Source organism: Mirounga leonina, unplaced genomic scaffold, assembly GCF_011800145.1.
Source record: "Mirounga leonina isolate KUSES-001 unplaced genomic scaffold, KU_Mleo_1.0 Mir_151, whole genome shotgun sequence".
Classification (NCBI taxonomy): domain Eukaryota; kingdom Metazoa; phylum Chordata; class Mammalia; order Carnivora; family Phocidae; genus Mirounga; species Mirounga leonina.
Genome location: NW_023270377.1, coordinates 53725920 through 53747266, shown reverse-complemented (window position 1 = coordinate 53747266; position 21347 = coordinate 53725920). Strand labels below are relative to the sequence as shown.

Genomic DNA, 21347 nt, shown 5'->3' with positions numbered 1-21347 from the left:
TAGCCAAACTGTGGAAAGAGCCAAGATGTCCATCGACAGATGACTGGTATATATATACAATGGAATATTATGCAGCCATCAAAAGGAATGAGATCTTGCCATTTGCAACCACGTGGATGGAACTGGAGGGTATTATGTTGAGTGAAATAAGTCAAACAGAGAAAGACATGTATCATATGATCTCACTGATATGAGGAATTCTTAATCACAGGAAACAAACTGAGTGTTGTTGGAGTGGGGGGTGGGGTGGGAGGGATGGGGTGACTGGGTGATGGACACTGGGGAGGGTGTGTGCTCTGGTAAGCGCTGTGAATTGTGCAAGACTGTTGAATCTCAGATCTATACCTCTGAAACAAATAATGCAATATATGTTAAGAAAAAAAAAAGAAGAAGAAGGTAGCGGGAGGGGAAGAATGAAGCGGGGGAAATCGGAGGCGTAGACGAACCATGAGAGACAATAGACTCTGAAAAACAAACTGAGGGTTCTAGAGGGGAGGGGGGTGGGAGGATGGGTTAGCCTGTTGGTGGGTATTGAGGAGGGCACATTCTGCATGGAGCACTGGGTGTTGTGCACAAACAGTGAATCATGGAACACTTCATCTAAAACTAATGATGTAATGTATGGGGATTAACATAAGAATAAAATAAAATTAAAAAAAATGTAGAAGGAATGGTAAATTATATATTATCTATTTTGCAACTACTAATATAGTAACATATACAAGTAAGGATCATCAATGGATGCTAATACCACTGGATGAAAGGTGGTTGTTAAACAGAATATTCACATAGTCTTAGGGTGCCACCCCAAAGATTCCCTATTACATTCAGAGAGAAAAAGATGTCTTTATTGTGAAGAGATTGGGTGGACACCACGTTAAACAAGTAATCAAACTTAGCATTACCACTAAGGAGACAAAATACTCATATGCCTCCTGATGGGAAATAATATCATATGCCTCCTGATGGGATGTGATGTGATGAGGACACAATATCATCAAAAACATGGAGTGTTCTTTCCAAACGTGTAACATGAACATGACCATTCAGGAAAAGAAAATTAAGGGACGCCTGGGTGGCTCAGTCATTAAGCGTCTGCCTTTGGCTCAGGTCATAATCCCAGGGTCCTGGGATCGAGCCCTGCATCGGGCTCCCTGCTCAGCTGGAAGCCTGCTTCTCCCTCTCCCACTCCCCCTTCTTGTGTTCCTTCTCTCGCTGTGTCTCTCTCTGTCAAATAAATAAATAAAAATCTTTAAAAAAAAAAAAAGAAAATTAAGAAAAATGCAGATTATTGGTCATTCTATCAGAAGTCTGACCTGAACTCTTCAAAAATGTCAATATCGTGAGAGACAAAAGATTTTAAAATAAAAATAAAATAGAGCCATGGGAGCTGTGCTGGTTTAAAGAAGACTTGAAACCTGAAATCTAAATAAAATGTGTGATCCTTCGCTGAAAATTATTATGAAATTTCTGGGTGTGGAGGGGTGATAATTAGAGAAAGTTGAACACAGAAATTATATTAGGTAATATTCTATCAACATAAACTTTCATAGGTGTGATAGTGGTATTGTAATTATGTAGAATGTTATTTTTTTAGGATAATTACATGATGTAGCATTTTGATGTGAAATGTCATAATACTTTCAACTTACTTTCTTTTTTTTTTTAAGATTTTATTTATTTATTTGACAGATAGAGACATAGCGAGAGAGGGAACACAAGCAGGGGGAGTGGGAGAGGGAGAAGCAGGCTTCCCATGGAGCAGGGAGCCCAATGCAGGGCTTGATCCCAGGACCCTGGGATCGTGACCTGAGCTGAAGGCAGATGCTTAACTGAGCCACCCAGGCGTCCCAACTTTCAACTTGCTTTCAAATGGTAAGAAAGAGAAGGAAGGGAGGGAGGGAGGGAGGGAAGGAGGAAGAAAAGAGAAAGAGAGAGAGGGAGAAAAGAGACTGGCTCCTCAAAAGGTAACAGAGGTTCTCTGCTCAGGGAGGAGCTGCTTCTCCCTCTCCCTCTGTCTACTGCTCGGCCTACTTATGTTTTCTCTCTCTCTCTGTCAAATAAAGAAATAAAATCTTTTTAAAAAGAAAAGAAAAGAAAAAGAAAAGGTAACAGGGACTAAAAAGATTCCAAGGAAGATGATAAACTAGATCCAGGCTCACTGCTTCAAGCAAGGGGCTGAGTGGAGTGAAGCTTCTCCCAAGGACCTCAATATTCTTTCTTAAAAGAGGCTTAAAAAACAACAAAGCCCTACTGTCTACCACCATCTAGAGCTATGAATTTCATCTAAGAGGCGAGGGAGGCTGGCTGTGGACAGGGGTGATAGCCTCAAAACCTCAAAACTGTTGGCCTTCTGATGAAGTCTGTTATCTTTAGTGTCACAAGGACAGGAGCCCTTAAACTCCATACTAAGACCTGGTTCTGTTTTGGGGACTCATGGAAGCTACCCTAAACCCTTAGTTAGGGAGAGAAAAGCCATGAAGGAGAGAGGGAAATCAAAACCCAAACTAAACCAAATCTCCTGCTCAAAATGAGTCTGCAATCAAACTTTCAGAAAAACACTAATTTTTATTAATTTTTTAAAAAATTCACCGAAGAACCATTATATGTCAAGCTGTGAGCTAGGAGATATGGCAGGAAGCCAGAGAGGCATCATCCCTGCCTTCACAGACCTGCAATCTAGTAGGTGAGGCAGATGACATATAAATGTATAATCATGTATTGTAGTAAGTGATACCAGGAAAATAACAGGGTGCCCTGAGAGAAACTTAACAGGAGGGACCTATTTCTATGGTCTATCTGAAAACAGGACAAGTAAGCTATGGCTTGCATCATGAGTAAGAATTAGCCAAAGAGGGGCACCTGGGTGGCTCAGTCGTTAGGCATCTGCCTTCGGCGCAGGTTATGATCCCAGGCTGGGATCGAGCCCCACATTGGACTCCCTGCTCAGCAAGAAGCCTGCTTCTCCCTCTCCCACTCCCCCTGCTTGTGTTCCTGTTCTCGCTATCTCTCTCTCTGTCAAATAAATAAATAAAATCTTAAAAAAAAAAAAAAAAGAATTAACAAAGAAAGTTGGGAAGAACTTTCCAGGAAGCTATAACAATACGTGTGAAGGTCCTGAAGAAGGAAAAAGCTTAGTAAGTTCCCCAAACTCCAAGGTCAGTGTGGCAAAAGCACAGGGAGTCAAAGGGAGAAAGGAGGGAGGCAGGAGCCAGATGGTACCAAGTCTTACAGGCTTGGAAAGGAGTTACAACATTAACCCTAAACGTCATTGACAATCTTAAAGCAGAGGATGACATGACTCATTATCCAGCACTTAGCATTCCCTGAAATCATCTTATTAGTTTACTTGTTCTCCCTCCATTAATATATAAGATCTAAGACAGCCCAGATTTTGTCTCTCTGGTTTCCTGCTTCTTACAGGCATATCGTAGGTGCTCCAAAATAATTTTTTTGAGTGTTAGGAGTTTTTCTTTAAGATTGTACTGCAATTATGCAAAAATATAGAAAAGTTAGAAAGGCCCTAAGGCCCCACATTTCATTCCTTAGTGTATATTTAGAGATACTTTTGCACATGTACAGAAAAGAAATACACAAATGTTGACTGTAACATCAATTATGAAAAGAAAAAATGAAAAACCATTTCAATGTTGGTCAATAGAAAAATAAACAAATTATGATCTCTTGTTCTGATACCATACTATACAACAATTTTAATGAATAAACTAAAGCTGCTTATGTTAATATGAATATCAAAAACATGTTAAGTAAAATAAACAACCTGTAATCTGATACCATCCACATAATACCACTAATATTTAAAAACGATACTAAACACTATGTATGGATTCAAATATGTACCAGAAGTATAAAGCATACATGAGAATAATAAACTCTAAATTTATGTAAGTGGTTACCTTTGGGAAGAAAGGGGGAAATGGCGTCAGGGAGGGGTATAAAGGAGGTTCCAACTCTACCAATGGTTTTCCTTCCTTTTTTTTTTTTTAAGTTTTCCTTCTTTAGGAAAAAAAAACAATTGTGAAGCAAATATAATACAATGTTAAGATTTTATAAACCTTGAGGGCCTATTTCCATCTAAATATTTGCAATATTTTATAATAAAAAGTTTAAAACCATTTTTAAAAAATTAGAAACTTTGTGGAAGATGTTACAGGATTGGAATATGAGAAACCAGTTAGGAAATTTGAGTGGTCCAGGCAAGGCAAGAGGATGGTCTGGGTTAAGAGAAAGGCAATGAAGGAAGATAGATAGGTTGGAAGTTTAGTCTACAGTACTTCCTGATGGATTGGTTGAGGATGGGGGACTAGAAAAAGAAGAGTATATCTTCAGTTTTAATTTGAGAAATTATGTGACTCATTTAAGAAATGAAATTTAAGAAATTTAAGAATTTAAGAAATGAAACAGATGAACATGGGGGAAAACGAGAGAGGAAACCATAAGACAAACTCTTAACTATAGAGCACAACCTGAGGATTGCTGGAGGGGAGATGAGTGGGGGATGGGCTAAATGAGTGATGGGTATTAAGGGGAGCACTTGTGATGAGCACTGGGTATTATATGTAAGTGATGAATCACTAAATTCTACTCCTGAAACTAATATTCAGGAGTAGAACACTCCTATACACTATACACTATATGTTAATGAACTAGAATTTAAATAAAAAATTGAAACCAAGAAAATTTGAGAAACTATGGATGGAAGTACCATTTACTGGAATGGAAGAGATCCAGATGAAGGTGAAAGTCTACGTATAAAGAAAGTCAAGAAGGTTGATGAATCAGTTTATTAAGCAAGGTGAGGTGCATCTTGTGACCTAAATCATAAGCTGCATGTGAGAATTACCTGAGAAGATTTTCAAAATACCAGAGCCTGGGCTCCACCCCAAACCGAATCAATGAATATTAGGCATTGGTATTTTTTAAATGTTTATAGGTGATTCTCATATGAGAACAACTGTCCTGAATGATATGGAGATTAGTCACTAGTGAGATCAATAAAATTCATTGATAGGGAGAGGCTTAAGATGGGAAGAAACGAGGAGAGCAGCTCATATACTAGTGGTCATCTATCAGATGGGGTGGACTGTGTTAAACTGGACTTGAAAATCCACTCTGGAGTAGACATGGCCCATCTGTTCTTACCTTTGTGATAATTTGCATCTCTGGAGAAGGGCCTCATCCACCCCAGTCCAACTCTGTGTAGACCAACCACCAAGACTGTGGGGTATTCATTGTCAAACTATCCAAAACCACATGAGAACAATAGATATGGGGATGCTTCCCCTTGACCAGGGACACCAAAATAATATAAACCCTCCCACCACCTCTCCAACTCTCTGTACCCATCTGATAAGCTTCTAACTCGAGGAGAAAAAAATAATTATGTTGATATATGTGGTGTTAATCTTCCAATTTAAAAGCTGTGAGGAAATATTTATTTCATCAGGTTTATTTTTTTTAAAAAATAATTCATCTTAAAATATGCTTTGTCCAAGTCTTCATTACACTGCTTATGGAATAATTCTCACAAATTAACTCAAATAAAATCCATCTAATGGGAGGTGAGAAGAGCTGATATAATTGTACACTTTCCTAATGTATATTAATCTCTAGATTAATTTTCTAATTTTAAAAAAATGAAGAAAGTTGAGCACAAAATTGAGGTATAAATTAATTATAGGAGATGAAGAAAACTAGGGAAATAATTAGATAAAGAAACATATTAATCTGATGTTATATAGGGAAGGAAAGTTTAAAAACAGAAGACAGCAAAAAAATAGACTTCACTTGCCAAGCAATGACCACAAATGAGTGTAGTAGTAAGGGAAACATAGGACGTTTTGGAAGACATAGCTGGAGGCCACATCTAGTATAAGGTCAGAAAAAATCTCCCAAAGAAAGTGAAATGTTGAAGCTGACACCCAAAGGATCAATGTCTCAGGAAGAGAAAATAGTACCCAAAATGCTAAAGCAATAGAACACTGGTAAGTTTGAGGAATTGAAAGAAGTTTAAGATAGTTCTCAAGGGAAGAGTCCGAAATGGGACAGGAAAGACCAGCTGGAGACTAATGAAGGGGTGCCTAGTGACCAGGTTCAGAATTATAAATTTATCACAGGAAAGGGAGGGCACTAGAGGGTTTTCAGAAGGTGGATGAGAGTAATATTACTGATTCTTCATTTTACAAATACCACTCTGGTTTACATGTAAAGAATGGATTGGGAGCAAGAGATCTAGGTGAGAGACAAACCACCTCTGGACAGTGATGGTGGTTAATGATGGTGAGGGTGAAGGGAATGGACTGAGTTGAAAGATATTTAGGAGGTGGAATCAATAAGACTTGCTGATTAATTTGATGAAAGTTTGAAAGGAATAAAAAATGACTCCATATATCAGGTACAGGTCCCTGGGTGAGTGGCAGAGTGATTCATTGAGTGAAAAACACAGGGAGGGACAAATTCAGAGGTGGGAATATGAGTTTCCCTGTATACATTTTGAGGTTTGGTTGACTATAGGTCATCCACGTGGTGGTATCGCACCCAAAGTAGTTTGAGAGATAAATTATGTGTATATATATTTTTTTTTTCCTTTTAAATTTCAGGAAAAGTACTTAGAATGGAAAGTAGAGATGGTTTAGGTAAGGGTGAGAAACTCTGATCAATAACTTTTAACCTGAGGTCTTCAGAAGTTCATCCCACTCAATAGCAAAGCTTCAAGAAGGCCAAGGAAGGAGGAAACAGGACCAATAAGGTGGAAACATTTGGCCTATTTATTGCTGAAAATAGAAACTTGAATAGGAAACTAACAAATGCCTCTAGGTCTATAATGAAAATCACATGGAGAATGGTGTCCAATTTTTACTCATCTCCCCTAGGACAAAAGAACAAGAAATGACCTACAACAGGTGAGATTTCTAATAAATTAAAGTAAGAGCTTCTTTAATAAGGTTGTTAAAATCTGGAATGAGTTTCTTATGATTGTGGTAGACTCTTCTTGCTTCAAGTATTTTTATGTCATAATATTTTTCCTATCTCAAATATTTTAAGTATAACCGCTCTTGTAAAAAGAAGTGCAAGGATCTTCTCAGTGCTTTCTGTGCAGACCTATTTTTTGCATGTGACACTCAGCTTGATCTTTAATATTTAAAAAGACAAAGTCATAAGGCCAAAAGCAATTATTACTTTTTAGCAATGGAACTGAACCATGCCTGCTCCATAGAGAACAGTTAATTTGGTACATTTCTGACTTAGGATCTTTGCACTTGCAGCCTATTCTGCAAGTTCCTCAGATGAATGGGATGCCACATAGCATACCCAGATAATGGGTCCTACATACCAGATCCATTGAGGCTGTAGAAAGATCGAACTTCTGAAGTGTGAGTTTTCAGGTCCTTAAGAAAACAGCTATGTTCACTGCACTCAAGAATCCCAGCCAGCCCCAAAGAGACACAATTTAGAGTCACATAGGTGCATCAAAGTAATAGGGAGTCCATCCCTTCTTTTCACTTTCTCTGTGAAGCCACTCAAGGCTCCCCAAGGCAGAAGCCAAAACTAAGAATCTTATCCATGTCTCAGACTCACAGCAAGGATGAGTCACATAAGCTCTCTTTCATCCTCTGTATTTAAGGCTTCTCTCCCCAACACTTTATAGTAAAATTTTCCAGTGCTCATGATTAAGCCAAGAACTGGTCTTGACCACTGTTTAACCTGTAAGGGTGATTGTTTGTTTGTTTGTTTTATTATGTTTAATCACAATTTCAACCCTACCTTGGCTTCTTCATAGCCAAAATGATCAAACTCTTCAAGTCTGATAATGTCCACATGATGGTAATCTTGTTTTTAGAACATACCTTTGAAGAAACATATAAATGCAAAAAGTCCCTATTAATTCCATGAAATGTTTAATGAATTTGTATGAGTCATTGTGTCCATAAGTTATAGAGAAAAGGTGATACAAGATATATGTGTATATATGGTATTTCTTACTTCTTCAGACACATATATATTCATAAGAATAGAACAGTGGTTGTTAATCCTTGCTAACATTGGAATCACTTGGGGAGTTTTAGGTAAATACTGCTGTTCTAGCCCCACCCTGACCAATTAAATCATATGCGTGGGAGGAGGGACTGGACAGGAGATCTGACTTTTGGCTGTAGGTCAAGGTTAAGAACCACTGAATTAGAGGTCCCTTAATAAATCCAAGGCCTTCGGGGGTCTGAGGGGAATAGATTGTAAATTTAGAGTTTTCAGGACAAGTGCATTTGTTAGCTTTGTTTTGTTTTGTTATGTTTTCCACGCACTTTCCCTGAAAGCTTAACATACTAGGCCTGCACACCTTTGCCAGCACCCTACTATTTCACACCTGCAAAGAAAGGTTTGGAGACCCAGTTCAGTCCCACATTTCATCTACATCTTTTTAAAATGCGTTATAGAGTTGTAATGTAGAAAAGCTAATGGAAATACGAACTGTAAAAGGAATAAGCCATTGAAATTCAAACTGATAGATTGCCAAACTATGTCTGAGGCTTTAAAAAAAATTGCTTTTATTGGTACATCAATTAGTAACACTCATTTAATTCTCATTAATAAAAGCATCTCCTTTATACTCTTTATCTCAGGAAACAAACTGAAGATTGCTGGAGTGGAGAGGGGTGGGTAGGATGGGGTGGCTGGGTGATGGACACTGGGGAGGGTATGAGCTATGATGAGCATTGTGAATTGTGTAAGACTGATGAATCACAGACCTGTACCCTGAAACAAATAATATATAATATGTTAATAAAAAAAGAAGAAAAACCAATAAATACATTTTGCAGTGAGTGGACCACTGGAAAAAAAATTTAAAAAATAAAAGCATCTCCTTTACACTTACGACTTTTCATAAACATCACTTTTTTTCCAGAAAATGCTTGAAAGGCTAAGCTCTTGAAATTTTTAATTTGTCTTTAAAGATTTCAAATGTACTATTCTGCTTTTCTCCATACCAAGAAGAACTAATTGTTCTGAATTGATGCAAGGCTTGAGATTATATTGCATATAAACAAAGACATGGTAACTAGATAGCTAATTCTTTGGGTCTCCTAATTCAATGCTTGCTGAGAAAAAGTGCAAAATTTTCATTGTTGTTCTTAATATGTATTCGCAGAATGTCACTGCCCTCCAGTAAGTAAAAATCTTGTCTCTGAATTCTTTCACAAAAATCCTTTAGAGTTTTGAATAGTACAAAATATTACCAAAAAATACGTATGTTTTTGAGGCTTCATTTTTTTTATGGACCTTAAGTGGTATAGTAGGCGATGGAGCAGTTTGTAAATACATAAAGGTCAGCTCTCCTTGGTAAATGTTTAATGGACATACTTTCATTTAAATCTTCCAAACTGAATAGTAGTTAATACATGCCATAAAAGAATTCAATATGAGGTTTCAAAACCACTGTTATTGTCATTTGAACTACTGTTATTCAGTGTCATTGTCATTACCAAGTTGCTTGGGAGGTTACCCATTTTAGTTATGTTGCTAAAGTCAACTTGGTTTGCTGGTGTTATTTCTTTGTTCTTCCCTTCTTCTTTGGCACTTTTCTTTGGCCCTTATTATAGTCATCATGGTTATTTTTGTTTATCTTTCTTATGATAAATACAAATCTATCTTAAGGCAAAAGACACAGAACAAATGGAAAAACTACAGCACAGTTGAAACCAAAATTGCAGGTGAGATGGTACAAAAGAAAATGATGAATTCTTTTATTTTACTTATTTTATTTTATTATGTTAGTCACCATTTGAAAATGATGAATTCTTAAACTTCTTTAAGAGATAGCACAGATCCCTATTACAAATATACTGTAAGTGTGTAGATATACTGTGTGTAGAATTAAAATACAAGTCCATGCTCTGTAAGTTTTATTGTGTGTAATTAAAATGTCTGAGAAAAGGCCAGTACATGAAGACAGAGTTATGCAGTCAGCCAGAGGCACCTTCCTTCTTATCACAGAATGGACAGCTAAAAACTGCAGTGAATCAGGGAGGTGAGGCTATAAGGTAGACCAGGAAGGTTAAGAAGTCTGCAAATATGAAGAAGGGATGGTCAGCATGGAGTTGTGGTTCAGGCACCAAACAGTCAGGAACCAGGAATATAGGAAAAGCCAAGGACAAGACAGTGATACATGAAAAGCCAGGTCTGGGTTGGGAGTATGAATGTAACAGTGATACACTAGAGACTTGGTCTCATCATTTGTTAAAACCTAACAAAGGGGGTGTCTGGGTGGCTCAGTTGGTTAAGCATCTGCCTTTGGCTCAGGTCATGATCTCGGGGTCCTGGGATCAAGCCCCACATTGGGCTCCCTGCTCAGCAGAAGTCTGCTTCTCCTTCTCCCTCTACCTTTCCCCCTGCTTGTGCTCGCTTGCTCTCGCTCTCTCTCTGTCAAATAAATAAAATCTTAAAAAAAAAAAAAACTAACAAAGACCACCTCCAACAGAAACCCCCTTGTACTCTTCAAACTGTGGCCCATTGAGACAACCTGAAAAGTGGCCCCAAAATGTAACTAATTTGTTAGCAACCGTATCAGTCAGATCCTGACCTTTCCCATGTTTATAGCAAATACTGTAATTTCTAGTGTCATAGTATATATATTTTAATTACATATTTTATTTAGATTTTATTGTTAATATGTGGAAATTACTGTTTCTGTTTGATAAAAGTTTAATGTTAAAAAGTAATTTTAAAGTTCACTTTAAAAAGTCCTGAAAGTTTTCATTCTTAAACACATTTTAATTAATTAATTAATTAATTAATTAATTTTTTAGCTAAGTTTTTTTAAGATTTTATTTATTTAACAGAGAGAGAGAGAATATAAGCAGGGGGAGCCGCAGGGGGAGGGGGAGAAGCAGGCTCCCCTCTGAGCAGGGATCCCAGCGCGCGGCTCGATCCAAGGACGCTGGGATCATGACCTAGGCCGAATGCAGACGCCAAACCGACTGAGCCACCCAGGCGTCCCTCTTAAACACATTTTAAAATGAAATGTGGGAGCGCCTGGGTAGCTCAGATGGTTAAGCGTCTGCCTTCAGCTCAGGTCATGATTCCAGCGTCCTGGGATGGAGCCACGTGTAGGGCTCCCAGCTCAGTGGGGAGTCTGCTTTGCCTTCTCCCTCTGCTTGTGCTCTGTCTCTGTCTCTCAAAATGAATAAATAAAATAAATAAAATCTTTAAAAATAAATAAATAAAATGAAATGTGTTTTTAAATCATTCTTTCTTGTGAGAGCATGATGATAAAAATACAGTGAGTACCTGATATTAAAATATACCTCAAAGCTACAATAATTAAAAGAGGAAGATACTGTTCTAAAAACAGAAAAGTTGAGGAAAGAGAATGGAAAGCCACATATATGTACATATGTGTATACATGTGTGTGAATAAATGTATTTAGTTAATCATAAGAGAATTTCAAATCAATTAGAAAAGTATAGATTATTCAATTAGTTATATATTTGGAAAAATAAATAAGATTCTTATCTCACATCATACATCAAAATTAATTCTAGTTGAATAAGAAGTTAAATAAACTTATCCGATGAATTACAAAAGTAGGACAGATTTACTCAATCTCTGCCAACATACATTTCTTATTTTAATGTTAAATACTAGGAGGGAAAAAAAGTTTGAATATTAATTATAATAACCAATCTTATGAGAATGCATATATACCCCATATTATCAAGTGAATCCTAAATCTGCATTCAGAAAAGTCAATGGCTTTGTGATCAGATGTTGGCCTTCTTTTCCACCAAACCATTAGCCAAAGCAGGCAATAAAAGTAAGATTAATTCCATTGCTTTCATTTATTCTATTTCAGTTATAATTCTTATCAGAGGTACAAATGGTCAAAAGTTTTCAGTAGAAGAATGAATAATGACATGACAAACAACAAACTAAATCATCATTTTCTTTACTTGAAAATTATATTAAAACATTTGTTATTTAAAAATTTAAATGTCAGATATAAAATAATAAAAGAATAGAAGAAATATAACTGAACATTTGTCTGATCTCATGAGGAGAATGTCTTTCAACCCATAAACCCCAAAGAAGGAAGCACAAAAGAAAAGACTGATAGATTTGACTAATAAAAATTTTAAATGTCAGTACCTGAAAAATAATACAAACAGAATTAAAAGTAAAATAAAATTGGAAAAATATTTTTAAATGTAGATGGCTGGCAAGTTGTTAAGTCCTTCACATACAGATTTCTGACAAATCAATGGGAAAAAAAGAGTAACAGATAGGAAAGGAATTAACAAAAGAAAAATTCTCCATGGGTTATTAAGTGTGAAACTGTCAAATTGTAACAACAGTTATATTTTTTTCTATAAAGTTGGCAAAGATTAAAAATCTAAGATGTCAAAATACGAGATACTTTTTTGAAAGTTTTTATGAAAAGCCTACTTTTGGGGCGCCTGGGTGGCTCAGTCAGTTAAGCGTCTGCCTTCGGCTCAGGTCATGATCCCAGGGACCTGGGATAGGGCCCCACATCGGGCTCCCTCCTCAGCGGGAACCTGCTTCTCCCTCTCCCACTCCCCCTGCTTGTGTTCCTGCTCTCTGTTTCTCTCTGTCAAATAAATAAATAAAATCTTAAAAAAAAAAAAAAGGAAGAAAAGTCTACTTTTATTGTTTTAAAGATTTTTATATATTTATTTTAGAGAGAGGAAGCACAAGCGGGGGAGGGGCAGAGGGAGAGAAACAAGCAGACTCCATGCTGAGCAGGGAACCCCACATGGGGCTCAATCCCAGCACCATGAGATCATGACCTGAGCCGAAGGCAGATGCTTAACTGACTGAGCCACCCAGGTGCCCCTGAAAAGTCTACTTTTATCATTGCTGTGAGAATACAAAATAGTGCACAATATATGGAGGACAATTTGGCAATAAATAACAAAAACCTTTAAAATTTTTATACTTTGCAAGCAGTAATTTCATTTCTAGGATTTATGACAAGGACAAATTGAGAAATATCTAAATATTCAATAAGAAACTGATTATATTAAGGTGTATCCACACTACCACTAAAAAAAAGTTATAGGTTGTTATTATACATGTTTGAGTGCTTTTATTATGACATGAGAAAAAATGACATAAAGAAAAGAAGTTATAAAAGCAGTACTAATTAGCATAGTTACCTCGGGCAATGGAATTACCATAGGGACTATAACTTCAAAAACGCCTTCCAAAAAGATAGAAGTCATTATACTATCTGATTGCTAGTAAGATAGATAGGCAAGATATACCAAATGACAGCTATCAAGATGGAGGGGGGTTGATTCTCATAAATAATATAAATATGTGGAAAATAGACAATATAACACTCTACACTTTTTTTTTTTTAGAGAGAGAGGGAGGGAGGGGAGAGGGAGAGGGAGAGAAGAATCTTAAGTGGTCTCAATCTCACAACCCTGAGATCATGACCTGAGCTGAAATCAAGAGTTGGAGGCTTAACCGACTGAGCCACCCAGGTGCCCCAGCACTCTACAATTTTAGCAGGATATAGCACCAATCTAAATAGCCCTGTTATTTTTTTAAGCCATTATTGTCCTGGCTATGAAATTCTTTACCATAAAAATTCAGTCCAATTGAACTGCTACACAGAATGTCAAAGGAATTTGGTATTTTCTGAAAATCACAGAGAACAAAGAACAAAAGGATTGACAAGATACTATAGTTGGGCAATATTCTGATATAGATGCATCTCTCAATTCTTTTAGAATTTGACCCTCTCCACATTTAATTGCTAAACATTGCAACATCTTATGTGGCACAGTGTATATAATGCTGGAAAACATCCTGATTTTCCAAAAGGAAAAATATTAGAAACCAAAAATTAGCAGCCTGATATAGGTTCACAAGACAAAATTGTCAACAAACTATTAAACCAGTAGATGTTAAGTTAGAAAGAAAATGATTAAGAACAAATCTTCCAGCCACTAAAGTGTGTTCAACCACTGAAAGTCCAGGTTAGAAAAAATCGGGCATCACCCACTGGGAAGAAGACTTGGAAGCCGTGTGTCACTACCTCCCACTGACCTTCCAGGTGGATCCCTAGGGCTGGTTGCCTCCATATACATTGCATTCCCTCTATAAGCCACTGTTCCCCTGAAATCCTCTTTTGCTGTCCTAGACCAGGCTCTCCATTTCACTGGTGCTCATCCTAGCTTGGCAGCAAGTAAACAGCAGTGCTAAGAGTGCTTGGACACCCCCCAGAAGTTTTATGGCCATGCGTGCCACAAAACAGTGGGGCATGAATCTCTAGCCCTCCAACATGAAACGAAGAGCCATGTATCAAACTGAAGGTGTTGATATGTGCTTAGGTCTCTCAGAAGCTTGTTTCTTTTTCTTTTTTTTTTTTTTTAAGATTTTATTTATTTATTTGAGAGAGAGAATGAGATAGAGAGAGCATGAGATGGGGGAGGGTCAGAGGGAGAAGCAGACTCCCCGCTGAGCATGGAGCCCGATGTGGGACTCGATCCTGGGACTCCAGGATCATGACCTGAGCCGAAGGCAGTTGCTTAACCAACTGAGCCACCCAGGCGCCCCTCAGAGGCTTGTTTCCATCAGCACAAATCATTCATAAATAATCTTGATAGACACAGGAGTGAACTCAGCACTCAGGGTGTCTTTTCCTGGATAGAGCACCAAGATGTTTTCTAAGAAATGCTTATAAGTAGGAGCCTTCTAGAGAGATACACTGGAGAACTAAATCAGACTGATTTGTCTCAGTTTTTCCACCTTGGATAGGTTTAGTTAGCCCCTTCTGAAACTGGTCTCCTACCTTCCGCCTTGTTCCAGATATTTCCTTGACCAGCTGGCAGAACACTGTAATGGCCTTTTTACAAAGTAGATCAAGCCCTTGACAGAGCCAACCATTCATCACATTTTTCCGATCTGGGTTCGGACGGTTTAGAAAGATTAGCCATACCAGCTAGCACTAGCTCTCATAGAAGCAACAGGGTCAGGAACCATTCTATATGTCTCAGTTCACTTTAATAAAATGAGCAACCAGTTTAACCACTTACAGTTCTTCCCTGGTTTAGGATATGCATAGGATGGAACAACAGAAGCAAAAAGCACAAAAACCCTGTGCTGCCCAAATCTACAAGACTCCTATATGATCCTGTGGACAAAGCAATAATAGACTTCTAATACCAATGGAAAGTTCAACTTTAAAACTTCATAGTGTCCCAGTCCCTCTGTTTACTTAAAAAGAAAGAATATCTTACAAGCATGTTTCCCCCCGATAACACACCCACCAACATGCTCATATACAAGATCATCTGATGCATCTGGCTACACACTACACCCAACCACAGGACACTTCCTATTATTGGTTACGCTGACATCAAACATTTAGGAAAACTGACTACAAGCTAGGTCATCAAGCTAGTCAATTTGAAATCATCATGTCAAAAACTGGTATCATGCAGAACATATCATCTAACTACATCTAACTAGAGAAATAAAATATTTGAAAATTTAACATACACTGCTGGAACAACTTATCAATCAGAAAAACCAAAATGGAGTTATAAACTTTTTAGAAAATATTTAGAAAAATACCAGGGTGCTGTTACAAGTATTAGGTTCTAAAACTGTAGGACACAGAGTTATAAAGATTCTTAAAGTGTTAGTCTTAAATGCTTACATTAGAAAAGAAAGAAAAGTTCAACTTAGTGAAGTGAATATCCAACCACAAGGAATTAGAAAAAAAGAACAGCAAACAAAACTCAAGAAGATGAGAGAAAATAATAAAAATAAGAGCAGAAGTTAATGAAAAAGAAAATAAACATATAATGAAGAGGGTCAATAAAGGTCCAAAGAGCAATAAAATATACAAATCTAGAGAAAATAATCAAAATAAAAAAGAGAAGGGCATTAACACTTTTAAATAAAAAGGGGGTAAAGCTATAGTTGCTATAGAAATTAAACAGAAAATGTTTTTGAACAACTTTGTGCCTATAAATTTGAAAACTTAAATAAACATAAATACAGGTTAACAAAAACCAACTCTTTAAAAAAGAGAGAACATAAAGTGTCATATAAGCTTTTAGGAAATTGAACCAGTAGTTTAAAATACTCCCATTAAGTGCGTGCGTGGGCGCGCGCGCGCGCGCACACACACACACACACGATCCAAATGGATTTCTAGGAAATTCTACCATTCAAGCATTAGGAAATTCTAATATTACACAAACTATTCCATACAATGGAAAAAGAGTCATTTGTAATATAACAGCTTTCAAAACCAGAAAGGGATATTATAAGAAAAGAAAAATATAGGCCAATCTCACTTATGGTGAATATAGATGCAAAAACTCTGAAAATAAACATTTTTATAAAACAAATCAGACAATGTATAAATATGATAACTTATTAAGACCAAGTTGGTGTTTACTAGGAATTCTAGATTAGTTTATCATGAGAAGATCAATTAAAGTAATTCAGCACATTAACAATTTAAGATAAAAAAAATAATATCTTAATAGAAGCCAAAAAAATTGGATAACCTTCTATACCCATTTGTGATTTAAAAGAAGAGAAACAACCTCCTTAACACACTGGGAATGGAAGTCACTTTCTTAACCCAGTAAAGGGCATTTCAAAAGACCCAGAGAAACTTCATACCTAACAATGAGACTTTGAAAGTATCCTCTATAATCTCAGGATCAAGATAAGGATGCCTGTTCTCAACAACCCTATTCTACATTGTATTGGAGGTCCTTGCACAGTAAAGCAAGAAAAAGAAATAAAAGGTAAAGGATTGAAAAGAAACAAAAACTTTCATTATTTGTATATGATATGATTGTTTACACAGAAAATCTCTAAGGGAAAAAAAAGCTTAACACACAGGGATTACTTAATACATGTTTGCTGAGGAGATAAGAAATAAAATAATTGTGCAGATTAAGTGAAATAACCTGTCAACTATTTGGCCCATAGTAGAAACTTAATAAATACTAATTTCCTTTCCCTTAAAATTTACATTTTAGTTATTTATGTCATGTGGTCAAAAAAAATTTTTAAGTAAAAATTTAAATTATTTAGAGATGTTGGATTCAAAAATCAATACACAAAAGTAAGTTACATTTCTAGATATCCACAACAGTTAGTTAAAAACTAAATTTTTAAAATATAGGGTGGCTCGGGGCGCCTGGATGGCTCAGTTGGTTAAGCGACTGCCTTCGGCTCAGGTCATGATCCTGGAGTCCCGGGATCAAGTCCCGCATCGGGCTCCCTGCTCGGCAGGGGGTCTGCTTCTCCCTTTGACCCTCCTCCTCCCTCTCATGCTCTCTGTCTCTCATTCTCTCTCTCTCAGATAAATAAATAAAATCTTTTAAAAAAAATAAAAATAAATAAAAATAAAAAAAATAAAATATAGGGTGGCTCAGTCATTAAGCATCTGCCTTCGGCTCAGGTCATGGTCCCAGGGTCCTGGGATCGAGGCCTGCATCGGGCTTCCTGCTCTGCGGGAAGCCTGCTTCTCCCTCTCCCACTCCCCCTGCTTGTGTTCCCTCTCTCACTGTCAAATAAATAAATAAAATCTTAAAAAAATAAAATAGCCATAAACATTTTTAAATATCTATGATAAAGTAAAGAATGTTAAGCCTTTTATAGAGAAAGCTTAAAAACTTCATTGAAAGACATTAAAGAATAGTGAATAAGGCCTATCATAATATCAGATAGGAAGACTAAATATCATAAAGTATATCATAATTCTCTCCAAATTGATCTTTTTTTCTATTTATTTATTTTTTTGATGTAGTGTTCCATGATTCATTGTTTGCGTATAACACCCAGTGCTCCATGCAATACGTGCCCTCTTTAATACCCGTCACCAGGCTAACCCATCCCCCCATCCCCCTCCCCTCTAGAACCCTCCGTTTGTTTCTCAGGTCCATCGTCTCTCATGGTTCGTCTCCCCCTCCGATTCCCCCCGTTCATTTTTCCCTTCCTACTATCTTCTTTTTTTTTTTTTTAAACGTATACTGTATTATTTGTTTCAGGGGTACAGGTCTGTGATTCATCAGGCTTACACAATTCACAGCGCTCACCATAGCACATACCCTCCCTCCAAATTGATCTTTAACTTCAGCACAATTCTAACAGAAACTCAACAAGCTGATTACAGAATTTATAGGAAAGAAAGGAGGGCCAACAAAAGCCAACGTACTTCTGAAGAACAAGGTGTGGGGAGGGGTTGGGAGATTCTCCCCACCAGCTATTAAGACTTACTGTAACCTATGGAAACCAAGGCAGTGTGCTGTTGGTGCAGGCACAGACTAATGTACCAAAGGAAGAATAGAGGGCCTAGTACTAAACCCATGCCTATATGGCAAATGAATTTATGACAAAGCAGACATTACAGATCATGGAAAAAGGTGATCAAATCAATCAATGACACAAGGCTGATTGTTTATCCAAACAGAAAAAAAAAAATGAAGTTGTATCCCTTTCCTACATTCTAACACAAAAATGAATTGAAATCAAATACTTAATATAAAACACCAAGTTATAAAATTTGCCAAAGACAATATCAAATATTTTTCTCTGTAACCTTGTTTCTTAAATAAGAAGCAAATAATGCAAACTTAATGAGAAGATTGATAAATTACAGTAAAATTCAGAATCTGAACTCACCGTTAAGAATGAAAAGCAAGAGGGGCGCCTTGGTGGCTCAGTTAAGTGTCAGACTCTTGGTTTCGGCTCAGGTCATGATTTCAGAGTCATGAGCTGGAACCCTGCATCAGGGCTCTAAGCTCAGCATGGAGTCTGCTTGAGATTCTTTCCCTGTCCCTCCCCCTCTGCCCCTACTCTCTGTCTCTGTGTCTCTCTAAAATTAAATAAATAAATAAAATCTTTTAAAAAAAAGAATGAAAAGCAAGCAATAGAGAAGAGAAAGATATTTACAACATATATAACCATTAAGGAGGTTGGTATTCAAAGGGTTCACTGTGAAGCATGTGTGTGCCCCACTGCTCCTCTGTAATTGCTTTTTCTTTTCCTGGCTAAGAGCCAGGTGAGGGTCCTGGCTGGCTATGGGGACAATGGGCTCGGTGTCAGAGTTTGTGCCCTCGTGGCAGCAGTGGTATTGGCCCAGTACATGTTCACCTTGAAGAGGAGGATACAGAAGAAGATCAAGATCATTGAGATGGATTTTGAGTCTAAGAAGTGACTAATTAAGAGTCTGCTGTCTTTGTGAAAATGATACCAAAACTCCAGAAACATCCAGTTCTCATCAAGAACCCTACAAGGGTAGAAAAAATTATCTGTGCCATGGTCTTGTCAAAGAAGGAGCCACCATACATACTTCTGATAATAACAGACTTTGATATGACACTAAGTAAATACAAAGGGAAGAGATGCCCAACATGTTATAATAGCAACAACTGTAAACTGCTTACAGATTAATGTCAAAAAAAGATATTCAACTAAAAGAAAAATATTAAGTTATTAAAGTTGATCTTGTTCTTACCAGAGACTAGAAGTACCCTTATATGGTAGACTAGAATACTAAGTTACATAATCTGCCAGTTGAACAAGCTTTATCAGAAGCCAAATTTAAAGAAATTATGGAAGAATCTGATGTCATGTTCAAGGAAGGAAATGAGAATTTATGTGATAAGCTCCAGAAACACAATATCCCTGTGTTCATATTTTTGCATGAAATAGGTGATGTACTACACTAGGTTATCTATCGAGCTAGTATTATTATCCAAATATCAAAGAAGTGTCCAGCCTCATGGATTTTGATGAAAATAGGCTTTCAAAGGACAAAGAGGGGAATTAATGCACATATTTAACAAAAACAGAATATTTCAATCCACTAAAAGACAATAGCAACTTAATGCTTTGAAAAACTCCCAAGTAGACTTACGAGTGTGGGAGCTAATATTAAATATATTCAGACAACTGGGTATCTAAATGATCGAATGGGTGAACTTTTAGGAAAGTACCTGGGCTCTTTCAATATCATTTTTTGTATAATTTAGTACTCATTTGAGATAGCCAACATTATCCTACATAAGATTCTATAAACACATATCTTTCAGGAATACCTCTCTCTCATAGAGCAACTGATACAAAAACTTCTCATCTGTTCTTCTTGCAGAAAGGCAGCTATTTATAATATATTCTTGCTTTTAAAGTTTTTCCTTTATGTTACTTCTGCATTTTCAAATATGTTGAATCCATCAGCTGGAAACTCCTTTTTCTCTACCTCTTCCAACACACTTCCCACCATATTTTTTTAATAGGTTAAAAACAAAACAAACAAAAAAAATTAAAGCCAAAATTAGAAAATAACTCCCTGCTTTTCTAAAATTGATTTTGGAGTTTAATATTATCAAGCACTTCCTCAGGAGTCCTTTTATACTGGGAAAGTTTATATAATTTTGAAAAGAAGTTGCATGAAAGTCAAATAATGTGCATGATTTTAAGTGTTGCTGTTTTTATAATTTGGGTTAATTATGCTGATGGTATCACCATCTCCTTAAAAAAAATAAAAGAGTGGGGGGAGGGGGATGAGGACCTCTTTAATGACCAGGAAAATACAACTAAAACCACAGTGAGATACAATTTTCAACACACCAGATTGGCAAAAATGAAGAAGTCTAACAATATCAAGTGTTAATAAGAATGTGGAGCAATAGAAACCAACACACACTGCTAGAGGGAATGCAACTGGTGTGACCCTACTTGGGAAAACAGTTTGTCATTAGTAATAAATTCGACATGTGTATTAACTATGACCCAGCAATTCTACTTGTACATATATACTCCAAAGAAACTCTCACACAAATATATTAGTTTCCTATTGCTACTGTTAACAAATTACCACAAATTCAGTGGGTCAACCCAAAGTTATTCTCTTACAGTTCAGGAGGTAAGAAGTCCTGAAATCAAGAACAGTAGGACTGTGTTCCTTCTGGGCTCTAGGGGAGAATTCACTTCCTTGCCTTTTCTAGCTTTTGTAAGCTGTCTGCATTCCTTGGTCCATGGCCTAATTCCCCATCTTCAAATGCACTTCCAAGCAGCACAGCATCTTCTAATCTCTCTCTAACTCTGACCCCCCTCCTTCCCTTATGACTGTGTATTGGGTCCACCCAGAAAATCCAGAATAAGCTCCTCAAATCAAGATCCTTAGGTTAATCACATCTTGAAAATCCCTCATGTCACAGAAACAGTCACAGGTTCTGAGGACTAAGATGCGGACATCTCCGGGAAACCATTATTCAGCATATCACACAAGTAAACTAGGAGACGTGTACAAATGTTTAGAGCAGGA

The 21347-nt window shown here is 36.9% G+C and overlaps 1 protein-coding gene and 1 pseudogene across 1 annotated transcript in view; one reads left to right on the top strand and one right to left on the bottom strand.

Moving 5' to 3' along the window:
• Window positions 1-21347, bottom strand: part of PDE11A (phosphodiesterase 11A) — a 388181-nt gene that overhangs the window by 332101 nt on the left and 34733 nt on the right. The window lies entirely within an intron of this gene.
• Window positions 4713-20097, top strand: LOC118012599 (annotated as a pseudogene).